This window comes from Pinus tabuliformis, chromosome 7 (genome assembly GCF_031772625.1).
Source record: "Pinus tabuliformis cultivar Carrire ecotype Pingquan chromosome 7, CPIR1, whole genome shotgun sequence".
NCBI classification, from domain to species: domain Eukaryota; kingdom Viridiplantae; phylum Streptophyta; class Pinopsida; order Pinales; family Pinaceae; genus Pinus; species Pinus tabuliformis.
In genome coordinates, this window is record NC_142293.1 from 329754532 (window position 1) to 329761234 (window position 6703).

The following is a 6703-nucleotide window of genomic DNA, read 5'->3' on the forward strand; positions in this document are numbered from 1 at the left end:
GCATTTTAATTGGTGATGATCTTGAAAATGAAGTGTTATGTATTAGGAGGTTTAAGGTTGAAATCCCCTAGTGTCATGCCAGTAATAAACCGGCCCACTTGCAAATTCTTCTACTAAAAAAATTGTTAAAATATCTTAACTCAAATAGTTTGGTGAACAATTTGTTTTATGAGTTGAGTAGATCCAACTCTCTTGAAACATGCTGTAATTGACTTGTTTGTAGCATTATGAAATACTTGTATTCAATACTTTGAAAATTTTGATTCTTTAACAATTTTCATTCTAATTAAAAATAATTATACTTGTGTAATAATGGCAATCAATCTTTTCAAATTATCAATTTTCTAAAAATTCTTATTCTAATTAAAAAATATTATAATAAAATTTTAAAACAAAAAATAACTCATTTTATTAACATTTTTATTATATTTTTATAAATTTCTAAGATAATTATCAATATCACTCATGAATACAAATTATTATATTTAAAACTTTAAAAACAAAACTTATATACCACATGTCTCTCATCAATACAAATTATTAGATTTAAACTTTGGAAAACAAAACTTATATATCACAATGGTTTATTAATCCCTTACCATAATAATTTTCAATTTCACAATTAATAACAACAATCCAAAACTCCAAAAACACCATGATATTTTAGGGTATATCTTCTTCCCTAGCCTCAATTTCACAATTAATGACAAATCCAAAACTCCAAAAAGACCATGATATTTTATGGTATATCTTCTGCCCTAGCCTCATCAATACATATGATCATTGTAGTTTAACTTCACATCTAAATTAAATGTTGTAGTAAAGCACTAAATTTATGTAATGTCATGGACAGAAAATTTTGATCTCTTCTTTGTATCAAATCACATATTTGATATCGTGCGATATTTGATATCGTGGGTTGTTTGTTTATTTATTTATTATTATTATTATGTATTATGTTACGATTTTTTATATGTAAAATTTGTAAGAGTATATATATAAATTTTAGATGGAAGAAGAGTTCTCGATTTTTTTAATTAAAGATCTAGATTTATTCTGAAAGGAATATACTCAATATATGCTTCTTCTTAATGTTTATCAACGGTTGTAGTGTATTACAAAGTTTGTTAGGTTGCACTGACTTTTAATAAATTTAAAATTAGATTTATGCCACGTGGCCCCCCACCCACCAATTTTTTAGGGATTTGAGATTATTTCAATTCTAATAAGTTCTTCCATGTTGATATTATTCCAATTCTAATAATTTCCTCATTATTATTTATAACTTTCATTTATATATAAACAAATTTTATTTAGAAAAATGGTCTATTGCTTTTAATAAATTTAAAAAATTAGATTTGTGCCACGTGGCTCCCCAACCACCAATTTCCTAGGGATTTGAGATAATTCTAATTCTAATAAGTTCCTCCATGTTGAGATTATCCCAATTCTAATAAGTTCCTCATTATTATTTATAAAATTCATTTATATATAAGAAAATTTTATTTAGAAAAATGATTCATTACTTTTAATAAATTTAAAAAATTAGATTCATGCCACTTGGCTCCCACCCACCAATTTCCTAGGGATTTGAGATTATTCCAATTCTAATAAGTTCCTCATTATTATTTATAGCATTCATTTATATATAAGAAAATTTTATTTATCAAAATGGTTCATTACTTTTAATAAATTTAAAAATTATATTTGTGCCACCTGGCTCCCCACCCACCAATTTCCTAGGGATTTGAAATTATTCCAATTCTAATTAGCTCCTCATTATTATTTATAAAATTCATTTATATATAAGAAAATTTTATTTAGAAAAATGGTCCATTACTTTTAATAAATTAAAAAAATTAGATTCATGCCATCTCGCTCCCACCCACCAATTTCCAAGGGATTTGAGAATATTCCAATTCTAATAAGTTCCTCATTATTATTTATAATATTCATTTATATATACGAAAAATTTCTTTATCAAAATGGTTCATTAATTTTAATAAATTTAAAAATTTATTTGTGCCACCTGGCTCCCCACCCACCAATTTCTCAGGGATTTGAAATTATTCCAATTCTAATACGTTCCTCCATGTTGAGATTATTCCAATTCTAATAAGTTCCTCATTATTATTTATAAAATTCATTTATATATAAGAAAATTTTATTTAGAAAATGATTCATTACTTTTAATAAATTTAAAAAATTAGATTCGTGCCACTTGGCTCCCATCCACCAATTTCGTAGGGATTTGAGATTATTCCAATTCTAATAAGTTCCTCCATGTCGAAATTATTCCAATTCTAATAAGTTCCTCATTATTATTTATAACATTCATTTATATATAAGAAAATTTTATTCAACGAAATGGTCCATTACTTTTAGAAAATTTTAAAAAATAGATTCGTGCCATGTGGATCCCCACCCACCAATTTCCTAGGGATTTGAGATTATTCCAATTCTAAAAAATTCATCCATGATAATTTCTTCATTATTATTTATAACATTCATTTATTTATAAGAAAATATATAACAAGGTATTTTCCTAAGTGTTCACTATGGTGCAAATAAATTCCATGCAGTGTTAAGATGTCCCTCAACATGTTTGAAGGTCATATCATCCACTCCAATCTTCTGCTCATGCTAGAAGAATGTGGGTTACAAGTTGTGAATGCTACATCTTCTTCGGTTAATAAAAAATTTTTCCGTACCTTATATAACAAGCAATTTTCCTATAATCGTGGCAACAACTTACTTCCCTGTCTACTTTACCAATATCTGAACATATATATATTTGTACACTGCCACTTGTGTTTGATAGTGGCAAATTTAAAATGGAAAACCTCTATGAGAAGTTTTGGCATTTGATATTGGATCACGAGGCTGACTTATGGGACCTTGAATCTCGAGAGGAATATGCGCCTTCGGACTTATGGGACCTTGAATCTCTAGAGGAATATGTGTCTTGCGACTTATGGGACCTTGAATCTCGAGAGGAATATGTATCTCCTCACAAATGAGGAGTATAAGGTTTGACTAGCTTATGCCACCAATCTCCATGAGATCAATTATGTGTCTGCTATAAATTTAGTAACTAAGTGTGCTTTAGATGTTAATGATTTGAAGGAGTGTTCTATGGAAGATTTCTTTAATTTTCAACTACAAATGTATAAAAGTAGCTCAACTATGAATTTGCAATGTGGGATGAGTGAAGAATTAGGTAAAGTAGCATGAATGAATTTGTGCTCTAAAATTAATTAGCAATTATTTAATAACAATTTTTCAAGTTGCAAGAGTAATTGAGTGTGGTTTAGATGTTAATGATTTGAAAGAGTGTTCTATGGAAGATTTCTTTAATTTTCAACTACAAATGTATAAAAGTAGCTCAACTATGAATTTTCAATTTAGGATGAGTGAAGAATTAGGTAAAGTAGCATGAATGAATTTGTGCTCTAAAATTAATTAGCAATTATTTAATAACAAATTTTCAAGTTGCAAGTTGATCTTATTAGTTTTTTCTTTAAAGATCAGTATTGATCTATTTTAATCACAAATATAAGAAGTGTTTAGAGTGATATAATTTGTTCTTGTGTAATTTTTTTTTAAATACAAAATTTGAAAAAAAACATGTTTGCATCTCAAAGATAAAATTGACAAAAAAAATATAGCCCAAATATAAAATAATAACATTACTTGAAATGCTTAAAAATGTTTGAACCATGATTTTTTTTCATTGTAAATATTAGTTGACATTGAAATATTTTACTTAATATGGCATTGAAATATTTTACTTATGAAGTACATTATTTATATTAATAAGTTCCATGATAAGTTGCTCCATGATTAATAAATTATGAAATTTAGAAATTATGGTTGATGTTTTGAAATGTATTTTTATTTTTAAAATTTGAAACGAATTAATTGTAAATTGATTATAAGTAAAATATAAATCAATTGTGTAAATTATAAATCAAACTTAATTTTTTTCTAAAAGCGTTAAGAAATAGTTTAAATAGTTATGCAAACCAATAACAATGTGTTTGGAAAGATAAACTATGTGCTCTACTAAGTAATATATTTACGCCGTAAGGCGTTTCCCTCTAAAATCAACCCTCCTCTAATCTTACCTGTCTTATTATAACCTGTCTGATCTGATGTTAGACGATTAAAACATTTTCCACTGTTAATCACAAATATAGTTATAACTGAAATAATAACAGTCTAGACTTCATCTTTTTCTTGCAGCAGCGAACCTTCATCTTTTTCTTCTGAACCCTAGAGGGAGACGGCCATGACTTGTCCAGAGTGAAGGTAGACGACCATGGGTTGCAACTGGCTTGTGTTGCAGAATGAAGTTAGACGACCATGGCTTGCAACGGGCTTGTGTTGTAGAATGAAGGTAGACAGAAGGTAGACAACCATGGCAGAAACCCTCCTCTCATTTGCATTTCTATCTAGCAAGTTTCCTGATTGCTTATCGCTTCTAGATTCCTGATTTCTTGTCACTTCCAGAGAGGGTTTCAGGTTGAGGAAATGTCTCATTCAACACCTCCACCATGTTATTCCATTCATTTAGCTGGCATTTCCCTGTGCTCATCTCATCTCGGTTCCCCATTTTAGAATAGAAAATAGGACACCCAGTTCCATATTTGGTTCCGTTGTAACGAGTTTCTATTTTGTGGCAAGATCCTTGGAGCTCTGGCCTAGTTGTTCGGCCTGTGATAGGTGTGCAAAAGAAGTTTGGTGCTCAGTTAGAGTGTTGCTTCACTTGAATCAAAATTGTCTTTGTGGGAATGCCTTTTATGCTATATGGTTTTTAATCTAGGTAATTGATGTTACTGAGATCCTCACACACAGAAACTAATTTTAAATAGTGAATGTGGCCTCTGGACATCAAATGCACTGAAGGAAAACACATTAAAACTCATCGCCTTACTTCAAAACTTGACCGAGAGATTTCCAGTTATAGGAACGAGCCGAGCAAACTTAGAGGAGATATTTCCAGTTATAGGAACGAGTCGAGCAAACTTAGAGGAGGTTGTAGATCATGCTTGTAAACTTGGAATTTTTATTTCCCTTTATCTTGCCCTTCCATTTGCCAACAGTACCATTATTGCATTGAGATCTGGGTGCTAAATCAAACCTCATGTTATTATGTTACTAAACGTGGCAAAATGTCAATGAGGTAGGCTTTGAAAGCTCACTTGTATCACCCTTTGCACATCAACCCTGCTAACTGTAATAGTTTGGAAAGTAGCTTAAGAGCAGAGTTATGATCTGCTTTCAATCAGACCCTGCTTCCTGAAATTACTGCAGAACATCTGAGATATAGTGTCCATAATCACTCATGGGTTTTTATGATTCAACCAAGGAAATGGATCCACTAGTCATCGCTCTACCAAAAGACCCTTTGCAAATTTATGAGACCGAAACCCTGTTTCTTGTCTGTGGTGTTTAAGCCTCAAGGATCTCGCTTCTTGGCCCATTCAGACTTATTGCAGCAAAAAATTGTCGCTAGTTTGACCCAACAGAAGTCATGCTATTTTGCTGGTGGGAAAGATTCCTGATGCGCTCAACAAATGTGTCAATATTAGTTTGTGAGGAACCACCGGGCGTAACTGCCTTGATTGCAGCTTCCCTGAGTTTGGCAACATTCTTCCTTAATTCCCTCCCTTCATATCCTTGCATGAGCCTTCTCACCACTTTCTCTATCTCAATAGACTTTACCAAACCATTTTCATCAGCTTTACCCTCTAAATCCATGCCTACTTTCCATATATCCCTTGAAAACCTGTAGTTGAGAAATTGTTCTAATCAGTAGGGCCACCCAATCATGGGAACACCCATGTTGATGCTTTCAATGGTGGAGTTCTAACCATTGTGGGTTAAGAATCCCCCCACAGATGGATGAGACAACACTTTCAGCTGAGGTGCCCAAGTCTTACTCTAGCGTGTGATTGCTAGCAAGACAAGTTTAACTGAAGAGGTTGCAAATTTTTAAAAGGGTTCTCCAAGACAGATCTGAAGGCCATTATTTGTGGTTCCTTTCTGCGGCATATAGAATAGATTTGGTGTAACCCTAACTAATGATCCAAAAATAAACTCAGGACACTTATCCGATGTAAGATTTGTGACAATTAACTCTCTCTCCTTGCATTATCATATACTCAGATCTGATCTTGAAGCAAGCCCTATGACCTTGTGTTTTAAACAAAATTCAGAGAAGCATCTTTGGCCTCAATCGTTTAGCTTGGTCTCACCCTAATTATAGTTCAAATTTTTCTCTTCAAGTTTATTACATTATAATTTAAACCCTACGAAATGATTTAACCTTTCTTCTGAGTTTGTGGTAGCTGTTGGTCTTGTTTGCTGAGGTTTAACGACTGTAGACACAGGTCTAGAAGTTTATTGTATGCACACCATTGACTTGTGTTACGTAATTTGAGCTTTGAAGATAATCAAAATTGTAGTCTCATCTGAGAAGTAGCTTCAGTTGATAAGATATATAAGACCAAAACCAAAATCCAAGATACTTCTAGATAGTCCAAAATAATTTCTCTTGATACAAATCTGATCAAAGCACTATTTTACTCCTTGTAAAGCGCATTGATCTATGGTCATTGATTGTTGGAACTATTGAATGTATGATTTGATGAAGAATATTCAAATTTACAATTGATATTTTGTATTGAAATTTAAATAC